Raw genomic sequence first — 19,884 nt, 5'->3', positions numbered from 1 at the left:
TTTATCTGGTCTCTTTCGATTAAAGGTGAGTTAGCTGGTCTCGTACAGAAGTAGAGGTTTTTTTTCCCGAAACTGGGGTTTTTCGTCCCTCAGAAGGCAAACAGGCCCCTTGAACACACGCTGCTACTGTCAAAAACACATAATTAATCCCTCATTAGGAGGGCTAAACCAGTCCTAAGGGTTACTACGGTCAAGGATCGGGGGAAATCCCCACACGAAAAATAAAAGTTTATTGTTAGGAAATTTTAATTTTTTTTCTATAATGGAATTTTAGGCTAGGTTTCCTAGCCATTGCTAATATATTTGGAAAGAGATAAACAAAATAAGAATAAGATTTAAATTGCAAGGTAATTCTGATAATAAGTGCTGTCAGAAACAAAGGGGTAGGGTTTGTTGCCCTAGTCGATATGTTGGGACCTCGGATTGTAGGCATTAGTGAAACCTGGCTATCAGAATCAGACCTCCTAACTGGTATCGAGTGTCAAGGGTACAATGTTTCTAGGAAGGATAGAGTGGATAGGAGAAGAGGGGGCGTACTGCTAATGATATTGGATGACTTGAATCCATTTAAAGTTGAGACCTATGATTATAATACTACTACTACTGACAATATTTCATGTGGCAATGAGCTTGAAGCCATCTGGTGTGAGGTGGAATCTAACAGGATCAATTACATAGTAGGGGTGTTATTACAGACTTGGTAAATCGGTTGCTAATGCTGAAGAAATGCTTTTTAAATGAGTTTTCGGGACAACTTCCTCAAGCAGCATGTGACAGAAGGAACTCGAGGGCAAAGAGTGTTAGATTTGATTATAGTGTCAGAGGGCGTTTCAGTTAAAGACAACTTTTCTGCCTCCAGTTGGTGACAATAATCATACGGTACTCACTTGGGAAGTGATTAAGTTTATGAATGTTCCATTCAGAAAAGGTTACACTGAACTACGAAGCAGGAAATTATGACCAACTGAGGAGTATACTGAGTTCAGTGGAATTGGATCGGTTGCTGGATGGAAATGATATCGCAAGTGCATGGGAAGTATTTAAACAATACTTAAATTATGCGATATCAGAATGTGTCCCGAGAGTTCGAAGAATAAATAGAGTAGGAGTCAAATGGATGTATAATTTCATTAAGCTAGAGATTCGTAAGAAAAGGACGATGTGGAAGGAATACCGTTTGCATATGGATGACGTCCGTTATGAACGTTATAAGCAGCAGGCTAGAATAGTCACAACTGTTGTACCGAAAGCAAAGTCTGAGTATGACACGAAACTGGTTCTACGAGCTAAAAACCACCCACGAGACTTCTATCGATATGCTGCAAGTAAAACAAAGAATGAATATGAAAGAATAACTATTATAAATCCAGATGGCCAGAGGATTACAGAATTAAATGCAGAAGAGGCTGTTCAACTACTGATTCCCATTTTGTTAAAAGATATCAACCTGTTGTACGCGACATTGAGCTCGCTGTTAGCTCTACACTGGAAGAAGAAACTCAGGTGTATGAGAACAAGGTATTAGAGCTGTTGCTCAAAGTGAATAAGAATTCAGCAATAGGGACTGTTCGGATATCAGCACGTGTGCTAAGAGTGTTCAACTGAACTAACTATTCCTTTGGCCAGGCTGTTTTATATGAGTCTCAGAATAGGAAGGTTCCGCAGGAATGGAAAGAATGTGCGTTAATTCCATTGCAAAGGGTGATGGAAAGACCGACGTATCCAACTATCGACTAATTAGTATCTCAGGAGATGTGGTGAAGATTTTGGAAAAATTGGTCAGGGCTCGCATTCAGAAATGGGTTGACAGTAAATCTCTACTTTGCAATGAGCAATAAGGGTTTACTAAGGGAAGGTGTTTTAGCAAATGTTTCACATTCTATAACAATGTCACCATTGAACTAGATAAGAGGAATAGATACACCATGATACTTTTGGATTTTGCTAAGGCTTTTGACAGAATACAGCATGATAGACTGTCGCATAAATTAGAGAATATGGGTTGTAGTTATAGAATATTAGCATGGATAAGAGGATGGCTGACTGACAGATATCAAAAAGTGGTATACGGGAGATGTGAGTCTGCAAGATTTAAGATAACCAGTGGTGTACCACAAGGATCAATGCTTGGCCCACTGTTATTCAATCTCTATATTAATGATATTTGACAGGCGACATACAGCTATTTGCTGATGATGCAAAGATAGGTAGGGTAATCAGGAGGACTGCTGATATGTACTTTTTTTATTCCTGAAACTGTGATTACCAGGAAAGTCAGTTTCACATTTGTCATTAAGGTGCCTCCGTAGCTCAGTCGGTTTCGACGAAACTCTTTGATAGAAAAGAGCTGGTAGGAACAACGTTTGTTATGGCTTTTCTGCTGAAAATGAGTTAGTCGGTCTTATACGGGGATAGAATGGGTTTTATCCCACAAAATAGACAAACCGGCCACAAGAACACACGAAATTGACAGACATAATGCACTGGTCGCATAGTCTGAGATGCTTCACCGTAAATCCAAATAAACCGGACTTGTCAATAAATTACAAAACTCTTTGCGGGAGAGAATCAATTTTTGTAATAGTAGAGTGAAAGTTATTATATTATACTAGGGAGGGAGGCTATGCTCCATGGCGCTTACGGCCCCTCCCCCCGTTTTCCGGACTGGTAGGCCGGTTCTCCTTCAATTCTAATGACTCGAGACTTACGGTAGCCCCTGAGTGTCGAGTCTTCAAAAGGGGGTTCCGCCCCCCTGGCGCCTGCACCCCCCCTGAGTTCCGGACTGGTAGGCTTCTCCTTGAATTCTGATCACTCGAATTTTGAAGACTCGAAAGGGGTGTGGGGTTTGCCACCCTGGTGCCTACTGCGCCCAACCCCCGAATTCCGGACTGGTAGTCCGGTTCTCCTTGAATTCTGATGACTCGACACTCAGGGTAGCCCCTGAGTTTCAAATCGTTTCAAATAACTTGACAAAAAACGTGACACAAAAACGTTACCAAAAAAGCTTATCATTTTATATTATGGAGTAGATTAAATAATATGTATTAGGCAACGGAAAAAAATTCGATTACTAACATATGCAATTATGCGCAGGGTCCTAAACTGTCCGAAAAAAAGTAGAAAGACAATCAAGGCACTGTGAAAGCATAGTACGCTGGCACTGCAGCGCGAAGAAGGTGGCAATTTTTCGACATTATATTGGTAAATTGAACTAATTTTCGTACCGATATTCAAAAAAAGGTTCGAGATTTTGAATTCAAATAATACGACAAGTTATGCAAATACATGTCAAAACTTTTGTGTTAATTTTCATAAGTACTTGAATCAAAAATCCGTCTAAACACTTGAGCTGAGTACACTTCTAACAAAAAATCCACATTTTATCAAGCTTAATTTACCTGAGATGCGCTTACTTTGGCAATGACTGTCAAGAAAACTTAATATTAAGGCGAAACTTTACTATCTCATTAAAGAAACCCTTCATTAGAGGAAAAAATTAGAACAAAGAGAGGAGCAATTTGCTCTTCTTTTGTTTAATATCAGCAGTGAGCACCGAGAGAGAGAGAGAGAGAGAGAGAGAGAGAATGAAAAAACGTTTTTCCGGTCATCACAATATATATACCTGTACACAATCAATGAATAGCAGCTATCATCCAGTAAAAAGCGCTGTTGTCACGCGAGCATAAAAATGAACAGCACACTTGAAGAGTCTAATTAATCTGGAAGGTTTTTATTCTGTAAGAAATATTGTTGTAAAAGGAACAAAAGCGTAAAAATTAACTTTTTATTTTAAGAAAGAAGAAACATTTATTAAAATTTAGTTGCTTACTTACTTACTGTCCGGTTGTTTACTTAGGTCACGTTGATTGTTTCACGTGAAATGCGTAAATGACAAAAGGATCATTCACAGCATGCATATGAATATCGTAATAACCTCGTTTGGAGTCATAAATATTGGTTATTGTTAAAAAAAGTTGCGCAGTTAAAATTATCCGCCATTTTCCATTTTCTTGTTTTTGGTTGGTGTCATTAAAATGATAAATTACAAGAACAACAACAACAACAACAACAATAATAATAATATATTTTAATTTTATTTTTATTAATCTCTCAAATATTCACATATATACGATGATCATCTTGAGTAACCTTAAGTATATTATTTTACAAAGTTCAGCACTAAAGTGCTACATATAATGCGATTTCAATAGTAATGATGATAACATAGTTTTTTTTGCTATTTTTTAAAATAACAATCACAGTAATAATTTACAATTATATAGTTCAGAGATAGACAAGTTACAATAACTTTTTCACTTAAACTTTATTATTTATATACAATATTTAAAATATATTACATGAACACAATTGTGCATAACAGATACTTGCACGTACATGATATTTTTAAATAATAATTTTTTAGTAATAATTTTTTATTATTTAAATTATGATTACATATTGTAATTATATATTAAAATCATTACATTTTTGTTAATAATTATTTCTTTTATGATTACATATTGTAATTACATATTTACAACACATATACGAGTAGTTGTGGTGTTTTTTGCGAATGAAATTCAAACAAATTTTCCTTTTTTTTTCTATGTAATGTATTAATAATAGTTACTGTAGTTGATAATTTATAGTTGTGGTTAAATAACATTGCATTTTTAGGGCATTTATACATTAACAATGACATATATATATTAACACTTTTTTTGTTTAATGCATTTAAGCCTATAATTACAGCACTTAATGTAATATACGTTTTTTTTTTTTTTTCGTTTTTGTTGATCTCGGTCGAGATGTAATTTCTCAGCTTGCATCCTCGAAGCTTTCTATCAAGCTTATCTGGGGATGACACCGGAGAGTTATTGTTTACTGTTGCGTTGGAAGTAGGCTGAGTTTGATAGGGCTGATAACCACTACAGCTGTAAGTTGAGAAATTCATACACACGCAGGGACATTCACACGATAACTTGGAATGTCATGACGTGTCGCTGAACTAGAAAGCATCAACAAATATTTTGTGTTTCATAAGTTCGTGAGGTGTGTAGGGTGCGTGTTTCTTGTTCATAGTATATCCTTAAGGCTCTTTTCAGCTATTCTAGTTTATAAGGTTACTGCATTCAAAGGGTAGTTTATTTAGCACATCTGGGATGTAGAAGCTTCGAGTGGCCTTTCCGTAGTGATTATTGTATTTATATGTGATATGATTAGTTGTCTGAGTTCATGTTAATATCGTGCATCTGTGGTACTTCGGTTTGACCCGATACGTGCGATATGTTTTCTGTTTTGAAGATAGTTTGTAAACCACCTGTGCAGAGGCCCTCTATTCCAACATGTCTGAGCTTTTCTAATAAGGTGTTATGTTTATGTGCGAAATGCTTTGGTCAAATCGATAAAGACTACCATGGCAATTTTGTTTTTATATAAGGCGGTATTAATTACGTCAGTAACGTCTTCCAAGGGAGATGTTGTTCCCTTCTTTTATTGAAAACCATACTGTTGGGGATAATATGAAAGTTTTCTGTATATTCTGTGAGTTTCCTTAGTACGACCCGCTCCCTAATTTGATTGATAATTAGTAGTGTTGCTATGGGTCTGTATTTACCGATTAAATTTCTTTTTCCATGTTTATATATGGCTGTGATTATGGCAATCTTTAACATACTTGGTATTTGTCCGGTTTTAAATATTTTTTTTTTTTTATTAATTTTAGTAGGATACGGCTAGGCTAGTTGCGTGTTGCTTGATATCCATAGGTCTTATACCATCAATTCCTGGGTCTTTGTTTGGTTTGATTTGAGGTATTGCATACAAAGAAGTTCTGCTTCTTTTATGGTTGGAAACCATAATGTCTGTTTTGATTGGGGTCCAAGTGGGGGATCACGTTTTGTGATTGGAGCGATATTGCTACGTAGTTCTTGGACGGAGTCTACAAAGTATTGGGTAAAGTCATTTACTAGTTGTTGGATACATTCCGTGTCTTTCATGAAGCTGTGTTTTATGTTTAAAGGCGGTGGTATTGAGAGTTCAATCTAGCTTCTCGTTGACCAGATGCCAGGTTTGTTTCATGTTGTTTTGTGCAGTGGTTAATTTGTCTCTGTAGTAGTTTCTTTTTGCGTTTCTTGTTTGGGTTGTAAGGCGATTCCTTGTTATCTTATGTTCGGTTTTTAAAGCTGCGTTATTTGGATATCGCTTTAATTGTTTTGACAGATGTCCTTTCTGTGTATATCGAGGATTAAGTTTTGTGTTTTCCAAGAATTTTCGCTTGTTTTTGAAGGAATTCTGACTTTCTTTGCAGCTTTTTTATATATTTCCTCCAGTATGAGTTTAATGTTGTTGTATAGGATATCTGTTGAATCTGGTGATGCCATGCGTTCCCATTCTATTTTTCTAATTTTGTGGGTGATTATTTCTTCTTTGTTTCTTAATTAAAGTGCCCAGAAATGGTAATTGTTTTTCTTTCTCAAGTTGTAATGTGAATTTAATTTTGTGATGGGAGGAGTTGATCGTGGTAAGGAAATCAAACAGATCATTTTCTGTAAAAAGGTAGAAAAAAAAAAGAAAAACAGAAAAATTGAGAAAGAAAAACAATTACCATTTCTAGACAAATAAGACAAAAAATATGTAAAATAGATGTTTTACATCTATTTTACATATATTTTAGTTAAGAAACAAATGGATGGACGCATCAGCCTTACAGTCTATCGCAAACTAACCAACACAGGTCGATACTTGCACTTCACTTCTTCACACCACTTTTCTCAGAAATTAAGCATCGTACACATGCTAAAAAATAGAGCCTCTCTCGTCACTATAGAAGATAAAGACCTCAAAAATGAACTATCCCTGATATCAAAAAATATTATAAATAATGGTTACCCAAGAAAATTGATCCACAAGATACTTTTCTGTGAACCCCCCCCTCCCACACACACAACGACAGCCTGAAGAAATGCATTATAATTACACTATCGCGATTCCGTATACGGGAACAGTTTCCAATAAGATTGCTACACTCCTCAAGCCACATGAAATACGAATGATATTTAAACCTTCAAAGACCATACGCCAATTCTTAAGATCTCCGAAAGACAGTCATCCTTTCTTCAAATATGGCGGAGTCTACAATACCCCCTGTTTGTGCGGATTAAACTATATTGGTCAGACCTCTAGAAGTTTTGAAATAAGAAAAAAGGAACACACGTAGGAGACGTAAATAATAACAGAGAAGACAACTCGGGGTTAGCATTTCATTTCTCCAGGACAAACCATACCATACCATAGAATGGGACAAAAGCTCCATGCCCTACTTAGAGGAGAATTTCCGCTCCCGAATCATAAAAGAAGCCATAACAGTGATCCGTTCTAAACATAACTTAAATAGAAACCAAGGATTAATTCTGCTTGATATTTGGAAGACCCTCATAAGATCCTTGAGCATGCCAGAATTAAATCTTGCTGCTAATTACAGAACGTTCCTACATAACAAGTGAGATCATACACGCTCAATGCATGTGATGTACGCGTTCTCCTGTTTTTTGTAAAAAATACAACTGTATTCGGTTCTTCCTTCATTAATAGTTTTAGTGAACAGTTTTGGCATTTAAGTTGTTTTACATCTATTTTTACCCTGAAGAAGCCAAACAGCTAAGATGGCGAAACTTGTCGGTATTTTCTTACTTAGTTTCAAATAAATTTGACCTATATAAACATAAACCCAAATTGATGTCAATCTCTCCCATAGTTCATTTGGTCAAAAATAACTTTTTATCGATAATAATAATTATCATCCTTATTATTATGAGTTAAGGTATTGTGACCTTGAAGTTAATTGTAGTGATTGGCTAATGAGGATTATTTGATTAAGCCGTGCTAACCCCACCTACTTCGAAGCTAGGGTTAGCTTTCATGAAGAGAATGGGATTATCAAACACTAATTTTGTTTAGTATTTTTTATGGGTGAAAAGCAGGCGTTGCATTGGATCGTGTTGGTTTGTGAAGTGAAAATAGGTGTGATTTCTATATTATTTGTGTTAGTATAGCTTCCAAAGTTCGTGTTTTAACGTTCTGTAATTGCCCATGTGTTTTAAATTTTGTGTTAAGTTATTGAGTAGCACGGTTATGAGATATGATCTCACTGGAGAACCGTATGAGTTGTTGAAAGATGGAGTGTAAAGAGTTGTGGTGGGTCGTGTTATGCAATAGGTGTTGTTCAAGTAATTCCTTAGTAAAATTAAGTAAGGTTTCAGATTTTTTATACTCAGGATTTTGTGCATCGCCATATATATAGGGTTCGGTTATTGGCTGTTGTATGTGATGCTTTCAAGTCACTATTGAAATAATTTTCTGATGTAATGTTTCTATTTTCGCTAGGTGGCTGTTTGTTGTATTAGCATAGATTATTATGCCACACCTGAGTAGCGATTTGTAGATACCGTGATATAGGAGTTTTTTTACATTATATGGAATCATGTCTTTTACTTAGAAAAGGTTTGCTGCAATGATGCGGAGTTTAGTATGTAAGTATTCTTTATGTTTTGTCCATTTGTAGTGGCAATCTATGTAAAGGCCAAGGTATTTTGCATGTGTTACGGGTGCGATTTTCGCAGCTATTTTTGTTGTTAATGCAGCGGTATGTGTGACAGTGTAGCGATAGTGGTGTTAAATTACAATAATACAACAACAACAATAATAATAAATATTCGTTAAATTTTTGGATGTTAGGGCTTAATGTAGCCTTGTGGTAACGTTTCTACTTCGATTGTAATAATCCACGAACAGAACTTTTTTTAGAATTTTTTTTTTTTACAGACGGTTTCTGAGTTAATCAGTCTTTGATGCAAAAAATTACGGTTTTTCTGGCGGAAAGTCGGATTTTTAACCTTGTATCGTAGAAAAAAGACTTAGAACCTAGTTCTTCGGACACCAATATCACTAAGTCCTCAAGATGTTCACATTTGTTTGCCATATCTATCTGATTCCTTTCAAATCATCGGAAGCCATGAAGTCAGCTATCACTGACTGCCAAGGGTACTCAGCAGAGACAGTTTGTCCAATTAAAGTTGAAGAGCTTCGTCTACTTCCTTTGGGGAATAAAAATTCATTAAAATTAAGTTTTTTTTACATAACTTGTCTTGGTTTATTTTAAAATTGTTTATAATAGTTATTCTTGTTTAAGCTACCTCTACTTACTTACTTACTCTACTTACTTACTTAAGCTACCTCTACCTTAATTTTGACCCTCTATCCTTTCTTAACTCTGTCCCTAGTTTCTGCCGCATGCAAAGCAGACCTTAAGGTTTCTAATGTATCCAAGTTTCAATTAGCAGTTCACCAAAACTGCTAATCGCAACTTTTCTCATTCTTCCCAATTAGACAAATTTGTTTGATTATCGAATGCACCAATCTAATTGAATTAGAATAGTCTGAGAAATTCAGGAAGAAGGAACATTGACAAATCTTACAGCTAAATTACATCTACTCATACAGTTAGTCGTGGCGATTCTCTATCAATTTGCACACAGGTTCGCAATGTTTTCGAGACACTGCATTGGCAAAAGATCACGCAAGGTCATTAAACAAATACAACACGTTCATTGGTAATCCGTAAGATGTTACAAAATTAATATATTAATGGAGATTGCTATACTAAAACAGGTTAACATTCATATAATTGTTAAACACATAGCCTCGGCGTAACTTTGGCACTTTGCTTAACACATATACAATGTAAGAGCGACTGTTCCCTTATTTCTAATCCAATTCAGCTCCTTCCAATCTTTATACATGGTCATAACCATATTACCATAGTATATTTACAATACTATATATAATTTCACACGAACTCCTTTCTATTGTCACAATTATCACTTACGCTGGGGAGAGAAGTCCGACCACACCTCCTCGTGCCCCCCCGTACCCTTGAAGCTCTTTACCAAATTTCTTAAGGTCCGATTTTAAGGTGACTAACGTGGCAACGGCATCCAATTTTCCAATGAAGAGTCATAGAAAGATATAAACCAATGCTACCGCGTCCAGGGCAGCCGATGCGTCTGGGGCTGCAGTCCTGGCTCCTGATGATAAATATGCTACGAGGACTCATATTAACATTTTGCAACTCAATATCAATGGTACTCAGAGAAAAATGGATGAACTTATATACATGCTTTACAAAAACAATATCCATATAGCTTGTCTACAATAAACAAAACTGAACAAAAATCTGAACTTCAGCATCAAAGGATACACAGTTCTTAGGAAGTATAGAGAGAAAAGAGCAGATGGTGGTGGGCTTGATATCCTTTTGAAGACCCCAGAAATCAAATTCAAAGAAATCACTCTAAATCAATATTTAAATAATAACAATTCGACAGAAGCTCAAGCTGTTGAAATACACCTACCAAACCATTCTATTTCAATCACAAATGTCTACCACCTTGATAATACAAATATTGATACAGACATCATTGAAAAGCTAAGCGAATCTCCAACTGATACAACCAATATACTTGGTGACCTAAATGCAAAATGTTCAACGTGGGGCTCCCCCGATTTAGATCATAAAGGTCAACAAATGGAAGTTCTCTACAGATTTGGAACTCACAACAATCAACAATAGACAGAGTACCTTTATCTCTCTAAAACTATGGGGACTGAATCTGCTATTGACATCACAGCTAGTAATTATAGCATTGCATCAAGTGCACAATGGAAAATTTGGGGAAATGCTATCAGTGACCACAGACCCATAATAACAACAACACTAAACTTCAAGATTGATCAAGAACAGCAAATCAAAAGGACATGGAACTTCAGAATAGCCTTCGACAAGGTTTACTCAAATCTTGGAGAGCCTCTGTCAAGATGAACCTGCCTCTGGAAACCTTGACAGAAAATTACAAATCTTTACTACACACATCAGTAAAGCTGCCAAAGCAACAATACCAACAGGCAAGCGGAAAATACCTGGATACTATACTTGAAAGATCACAATATCGATGAAATAATTACAGAAAGAGACAATATCAACGAACAATTCAGAATTAATAAAACTGATGAATACAGAAAGAAATTAATGGACATAACACACAAAATAGAGCAGGAAATTTGGAAGTGCAAACAAGAGAAATGAATGGGCAGAGCTTTGTAGTAACCTGGATCCAAGAAAAGACAGCCAGCACTGGAACATTATTAGAATTCTACACAACAATATCAAAAAAGCGAACCCATGGAAAACAAACTTCATCATAAATGCTGGGAGGCAAACTATTACAGATCAAGAAATTGCAAACGCAACCTATTGAAACAACTCCAAACTTCAGTATAACAGAGAGGACAAGACCCTAAATAAACTCACAAGTAAAATGCTAAAACAAGCAAGAACATACCAAAATAATGACATCTTCTCCGAAGAATTTACACTAAGTGAACTAAATTCATCAATCGAGAAAACTGCACCTAATAAATCTCCTGGTAATGATTTTATCTTTGGTCATATGGTCAAACACCTTGACAAAAACGCCAAAGAACAACTTCTGGACATTCTCAATGCCTCTTGGCAAACAGGCAAACTTCCAAAAGAATGAAAAAAAAATCAGTTATTGTACCCATCCTGCAACCTGACAAAAATGCTGCAGAATGTCAAAGCTATAGACCTATCGCATTAACTAGCATACTCTGTAAAATTACCGAAAGAATCATACACCCCAGGCTCATGCACTGGCTGACAAAAAATAAGAAAATCAACTACTACCAAACTGCCTATAGAGCCCGTCATTCTACAACAGATCAATTATTCCACTTCTGCCAAACAATAATAGACTCATTTCAGGAAAATCCAACAAAAAAGACAACTGCCATTTTCCTTGATATGACTGCTGCTTTCGATCGTGTTTGGATTAAAAAATTAATACAAACAGTACATGATATTGGAATTAGAGGAAACGCTTTAATCTGGATTTCTGATTTAATTAGGGGAAGAAAGATCAAAGTCAGAATCAATGCAGCAATATCAAGAGAGCGGAGAACCTGGGCTGGTGTTCCCCAGGGCTCAGTACTCAGTCCCTTACTCTTCCTTTTATATGTCAATAACATTCATCCCTACCTTACAGAAGACACAAAAGTAGCTTGCTATGCAGATGATATAGCTATCTGGCACACTAGTGCTAAAATCAAAGAATCAGAAAAGATTCTAAGCAAATTCATGAGAGGATTAGAAAAATGGTCAGATGAACTTAAACTCAAAATCAACCCAGACAAAACTAAAATAAGCACCTTTAGTACAGACAAGAAAAATAGATTTTCTACATTCCTACAATCCCAAAGTGATGATCAACAACACGATATTTAAAAAGTCACAAATCCAAAATACCTAGGTATTACGCTTGAGCAGGAATTACGTTTTGCACAACACATCTTTAACACTTCCAGCAGAGTTCTAAAAATTAAATATACTGAAACGGCTTTGTGGAACAAATAGGGTTGCAAAGCCAAAAATCCTCAGAACTACTTACACTACACTAATAGTGTAAGTAGTTCTGAGGATTACAAGCAAAAGCATCCAAGATTATCATTCGTGCAGTCTCATCCACTAACAACAACATCAGAGCCCAACAGGAAATGTGGGCTCGACCTGCTGGAGGACAGACGAAAATTTGCCACCATAAAATTCATAAATAATATCAGAAGCTACCAAAGCTATCATATCTCTCTAAAAACTTATGAACATTGGAATCAAAAATGCAGACTTCACAGATCATCAACTTTACAATATGACGACACTATCAGGAAAGAAATAGGTCTTGATCAGCTAAATGCCCATATAAACAAAGGACCTCTATTTTCCAGTCCTTTACCTTCAAATACCCCCATAAATCTAAACCTTACCAAACTCTATACAAAAATAGAACCAAAAGAAATGCTCAAAGAAAAATGACTAAATGCTATCAACCTTCTTTTATCCTCCAAACAGGTTATTTGTTATACCGATGAATCATCAGACACCAATATGATTAATGGGGGTGCTGGCGTTCTCCTTCTACTCCCGAAAGGTGAAAAACGTTCAAAAAATGTTGGATCTGGGAGAATCGCTTCCAATTTTACCAGTGAAATTTACGCAATAAATAAAGCACTCGCAGCCTACTTAAAATTATCATCTCAACAATCTGAGGGAATTATAATTTACAGTGACTCAAGAACAGCTATGGATTCAATCAAAAATGGCAATACCGAGCTCACACAAGACACCCATATACTCTTAAATCAACTAAAGTGTTTTGCATTTTACAATGGATTCCTGCTCATGTAGGCATTGATTACAATGAAGTAGCTGATAAATTAGCAAAAGAGGCCACAGAACTCAACCAAGAAACTCACACGATAACTCTTGCTGATGCTAACGCACTAGCAAAAGCTAAACTAATTCCACTGAAATCAGTGATACAACATCAAATTCCCAAAATCAATACTGACAGACTGGGCCGGCTGAAGGAAGCGGACAAGCAGAGCATGCGGTGCATGCGGGTGCCGCTACGAAGGGGGCGCCGCCACCTGGGCACGGTTCATAAGTTCATTTTTAAGAAACAAAATGTTTATCATAAAAACAAAAAATTCTTAGAATGATCAATATTAAAATAAATAAGGCCGGATACACCGAATAAAAATTTAAAAAAAAAAATGTATATTGCCACCTCTTTGATCAGTCGGTTGTTTACAATTTTGCAGCGAGAGCAGGCTAAATGCTTGCCTGCAGAATGCTATGTCTACTGCAGTCTATCTAAAGTGAAATGGTGAACGGTTTATATGCGCAGAAACGAATTTTCGTACAAAACATTTGTTGCTAGTTAACCAGTCATATGGTACGCATCTCAATAGGCTACTAACAGTAGCACAGTGCGGACTATTATTTCGTCTCTGTGTCGTGTTGTGTAATAATTTCTTGTGGGTATAAAATAGAAATGGAATCAAAAATTAAAAAAAAAAGTTTTTCGGTGCACAAAATCGTAAGCGTCATGCTGCGAAAGAAACAGATATTAAGAAACAAACTGGGGCTCTTAATAAATTTGTTAAAATATTAAAATATTCTGATGCAGATTGTAACCAACTCGATACATCAGAAATCAGAGTTAAAGAACCGTGCACATCATCCAGTTTACATAAACGTACTATTGCAACTATTGAACAAGATAACAAGACGCATGATTTAAGTGAAAAACAGTTAGGAGAAGATTTAGTTATAGTTGACCACGAAACTAACACATTGTTATTCTCTGTAAATTTAGAAGATCCAGGTGAACGGGGAAATATTGATGAAAAATTAAGAGTTGTTTTAATTGAAATGGGGGCCTGTTCAACAGAAAAATATAATATATCTCAGAGATACATATGGTCGTAAATTTGGCGACACGTATTATAATAGAAAAATGGAAAACGGGGAGCTCGTGCCAAGAACATGGCTCATTTATTCCGAAACTTTAAATTCTGTTTTTAAGTTTTGTTACAAACTTTTCGCGCCTACTGAATCAAGTCGTCTTATAGAAGGTTATAACGATTGGAGAAATGTAAGTACAACTTTGCATAGACATGAGACTAGTTTAACTCACATGAAAAATTTCTTAAAATGAAAGGAACTTGATAATTAAAAAAACAAAACTACTATTGATTGCCAGACTCAAAGCATATATGAAATGGAAAAGAAACATTGGGCGAGTGTGTTATAACGCTTGATTGAAATTATAAAATTCCTTGGTAGCCAAAATTTAGCTTTTCACGGATCATCTGATAAATTACATGAAAGGAATAACGGCATTTTAAAAATTAGTCGAAACTGTTTGCGAAATTTTATCCCGTTATGGAAAATCACGTTGAAAGGACCCTACAACGAAACAATAGAGTACACTATTTGAGTAAAGACAGTCAAAATGAAATATTGGAAACTTTAAGTAACGCAATCAGGGATAAAATTTTATTATCAATTCGAAAATCTAAATATTAAATATTATTCCATAATTTTAGACTGCACACCTGATGCAAGTAAAACAGAACAAATGACCATTATTATTCGCTTTGTTTCCTGTGACAATGGAATTGTCAAGATCAGGGAAAACGTTTTAGGTTTTGCAGATATATCAGATTCCACAGGACGTGGTTTATGTGCAACAATAATGGAACAACTGGAAAAATGGAACATTCCCATTGAAGATATGTGAGGTCAAGGGTATGACAATGGGCAAATATGAAAGGGAAAAAATATGGGATCCAAAATTTGCTTTTGAACAAAAATCCTCAGGCTTTTTACGTGCCATGTGCTGCTCATACTCTAAATTTAATCATTAACGATGCAGCCAAAGTGAATGCTGATACAATTAGTTTCTTTGCAATTATTCAAGAAATATATAATTTCTTTTCATTTTCTTACAAACGTTGGGCAAATCTTTTAAAGTTCGTAAAAAAATTAACATTGAAACAGCCATCAGAAACACGATGGGAAAGTAAAATTAATGCAATCCGCCCTGTACGATATCAGTTAAGTGAAATTTACGATGCACTTTTTGAAATTTTAAGTAATGAAATTTTAATAAAAAAACTCAGCATGAAACACAAACATTATGTGCTAAAATAAAGGACTACAAATTTATTTGCTCTCTTATAACTTGGCATGATTTACTTAACAGAATAAACCCTGTGAGTAAAATGCTTCAAGACAAAATATGAACATTACATTTGCTTTAGAATCTATCGAAAACTTAAAAATATTCTTACACGAGTATCGATCAGATACAAATTTTAAAGAAGTTCTAAAAACTGCAAAAGAACTGAGTAATGAGGTGGATGGAGAACAAGAATTTAAAACTGGTACGGAAGTTTGACGACGAAATAAGACATGACAAATTGACAACGAGCATCATGACGAAACGCCACAATCGCCAGAAGATAAATTAAGAGTGAATGTTAGAGATACCAAGCTATTTTAATTATAAACCTGGTTTTAATCCATTTCCCAAGTAAACAAACAGATAAGTAAGTGAAGTTTGCGCCTGCAAGTAGTGCAAGTCTGGTTAGAGTTTATTTAGAGTGAATGTGTTTTATACAATTCTAGACGTTGCAATGTGTTCGTTAATAGAACGTTTTGAACAACTAAAATCATATTATGATAATTTCAATTTCTTGTATAGATTACTACAAATTAATAACGAAGATTTAAAAAAAAAATGTGACGATTTAGAGATTCTCTTCAAGGACGGCGACAATAAAGTGACGAGTTATGTGCTTTCCGGGATATTTTTCGGAAGGATAATTTAAATATTGAAAACCCTTTCGATATTCTTAATTTCATTGTGTCCGATAATTTATCTTTCCCTAACTTTTCAATTACTTTAAGAATACTATTAACCTTACCTGTTAGTGTAGCGAGCGGTGAACGTTCCTTTTCCAAGTTGAAATTGATTAAAACCTACTTAAGAACAAGCATGTCACAAAAAAGGCTTGTTAGTTTGGCGTTAATAGCTATTGAAAATGATATATGTGCGGAATTAGACGTTAAGACCATTATTTCTAATTTTGTGAATATGAAATCAAAAACCAAAAAATTTTAATTTAAAAAATTTCAAGTATATTTATATAATTTAATTTATTTTCTGTTATTCTGTAAAGATGTTATTTTTTGAGTACTTATATTAAATGTTCCAATCATTTCTGAATTCTTTTCTTATTTTTCTCATCCATCTTGAGTTTCTTTTATTTTCCTGAAAGATAGTTCCACTTATAAAAATTATTAAAAAATTTTTACAACTTACTAAGAATTTAGTAAAATGCAAGAATTTTTTAAACTTTAGTTCAAATAAATTTTAACTTTAATTAAAATTCGTTTTAATTTTGTTAGCGATTCGGGTCGGTGAGAAGGCTATAATCCTTGTATCATTATATTCAAGGATTAAAGTGAAGCAGCTTTATCAAAATTTGCTTTAACTTTTGAGAATTTTTTGAATATTCGGGTTCTTAACGATTATCCTGCCTAGACAACACATCCGGTTCGTTACATTTAGCGAACCAACGTGTGGCTGTTCTGTCAAAATTTATTTAAGAAATTTTAAATAATTTAAATTTTTATTATCGTAAAAGAACCACACACGCCCGGATCGTTACAGGGGCGCTTAGATAGAAATTGCATGCGGGAGGAAAAGACCCTAGCGCCGGTTCTGCTGACAGAAAGACTTCCACCACGATAGCAAGACTACGAACAGGACATTATAGAGGAATGAAGATCAATGCAGATGATACGAGAACATCTAGAAACTGCAACAACTGCCCCAATACTGAACTGACACCCACTCACATCTTTACCTGTCCAGCAATTGCAGCGGCCTTGCAAGAAATAGATCCTAATCCTGAACAACAGCTCTATGCAAACAAAATCATCGACATAGCCAAAGCTGTTCCAGGAGCACACGGAAACATCAAAGACTCTTCAAAGGACAAGACAACAACAACATAACTTACGCTAATACTAATCCTATGCATCTACGATTAATAAAAAGAACATTCACAAAGCGTACCTACTCACAGTAACCTTTACATTCACCGTCCAGTCACATGGATAAAATTTCAGTCCGAATTTTCTTGCTTTTGTTTCTTTACTTCAAAGTACCATAGTCTCGTAGGCGGTCCATAGATAACTGCGATGCTCTCAACTAGAGTTGCGGACGATATCCTTTCTTCGGACTTCCTGCGACGACCAGCGCCGGCCCGAGCAAATTTTTGAGTGTGTGCAAGATTTTTTTTCCCTCCTTCGGTTTCATATTTATATGATTTATTAATATATCAAATTTTTATATTAAAATATCATCATCATCATCATACGTATCAAGGATTTAGGCCTAGTATGGCCTGTTCCGGCCTTAGAAGTCATCATTGATTCGTTTAAGAGGACGTCCTGGTTTTCTTTTTCCTAATGGCTTGTATTTTAAGGCTTGTTTTGGTAATCTTTCTGTTTTCATTCTTTGCACGTGTTCCATCCATTTATGTTTATATTTTTTAATTTTTTCTATTACTGGTTCTTGGTTTAATTCTTTCATAATTTCTTCGTTTCTTTTGTGATCAAATAGGGTATACTTTGCATTTTTTTCTCATAAACTTCATTTCTGCTGCTATTAATCTTTGTTTGTCTTTTTGTTTTATTGTCCAGATTTCGCTTCCATACATTAAGACCGGTAAGGCTAATGTATTGTATACTTTTAGTCTGGTTTGTTTTTGAACTAGGTTTGGTTTAAATATAGAGTTAATTACACCTGTTATTTTTAAATATTTTGCAATTTTTACGTTTATATCTTTTTCATATGTGATCATACATCCTAGGTAGTTAAATGAATTCACCTGTTCTAAGATCTTGTTATCTATTACTATTTTAGTTCTTGCTGGATCTTGTCCTTTAAAGGCCATAGTTTTTGATTTTTCCGTTGATATTATCATACCATAATCTTTGGATTATGGTATGATAATATCATACCATAATTCATTTCATAATTCATAAACCTTCATTTAGATTTAAAATAGCTTTCTGTAAGTTATCTTCAGAATTTGTAATTATTATTTGGTCGTCTGCAAATAGGAGAGTGTTTAAGTTAACTGTAGGTGAAAGTTTAATTCCTTGATGTAAATTTTTACTCCATTTTATTATTATTTCATTTAAGTAGATATTAAAAAGAGTTGCTGAGAGGGGACATCTCTGTCGGACCCCTTGGTTTGATAGCTCGTGATTTAATGTTATTTGTATTTGATTATTTTCATATATACTTGTGATAGATTTTAGGATATTATTTGGTATTTGTCTTTCTTTTAATATGTTAAATAATATGTTTCTTTTAACTTTGTCAAATGCTTTTTCAAAGTCAATAAATGCAATAAGTGTTTCTAAATTATATTCTCTTCTTTTCTCTATTATTAATTTTAGGCAAAAGGCTGGGTCTATACATGATCGTCCTTTTCTAAATCCATTCTTTACCTCTAGAATAAAGTTTTCGGAATATTTCATTAGTTTGTTATTTAAGATTCTGCTATATATTTTGTAACAGGAATTTAGTATACTGATATCTCTTTAGTTTTTAGGGTCATCTCTATTACCTTTCTTAAAGATAGGAATCACAATTGCTTTTTTCCATTCGATTGGGGGGATACCAGTTGAGTAAATTTTATTTAAAAATAATAAGAGTCTTTCTTTGAATCTTGTTCCTGCGTATTTATATAGTTCTGAATCTAGTTTATCTTCTCCAGGTGATTTTCCGTTTCTTGTTTCTTTCAGGCTGATTTCTAATTCTTCTTCAGTTATTTCCTTTTCATTTTCGTTAATTGTTTGCCAGTTGTCTTTTTTAAAATATTTGTCTGTCCACAGTTCTGTGTAGTAATTTAGAAATTCTTCTAATTTCAATTCAGTGTTTAATTTTATGTTTTGTTTGGTATCTGCATTTAGGTGTTTCAAAATCTTATATACATTGGGTCTTATTTTATATAAATCATGTTCTAAATTAGAAACAAATTTATTTCATGATTCTCTATGTCTTTTTCTGACTTCTCTTTTAGCTATGGCTCTTATTCTTTTATATTCTATTTCATCTTCTAATCTTTTACTGCTTAACCATTTGTGATAGGCTTCTTTTTTCTTTTTGATTATTTCTTTGATTGTATCATCCCAGTTCTTCCGTTTTTTTCTTTTATTGAATTTTTTGGTCTTTCCTAAGCTTTCATTTGTTGCTGTATTTAGTATCGTTTTTATATTAAGCCATTCTATTTCTATTTCTTCATTTTGTTTTATTTTATCTAGATATTGGTTAATTCTTTGTTCATATAGCCATTGTACATTTGTGTCATTCAATAGTCTAG

This window comes from Typopeltis vanoorti, chromosome 21 (genome assembly GCF_054136105.1).
Source record: "Typopeltis vanoorti isolate ZY-2024b chromosome 21, IOZ_Tvanoo_1.0, whole genome shotgun sequence".
In the NCBI taxonomy this organism is placed as follows: Eukaryota; Metazoa; Arthropoda; class Arachnida; order Uropygi; family Thelyphonidae; genus Typopeltis; species Typopeltis vanoorti.
The sequence above is the reverse complement of the archived record's forward strand: the minus strand, read 5'-3'. Positions refer to the sequence as shown.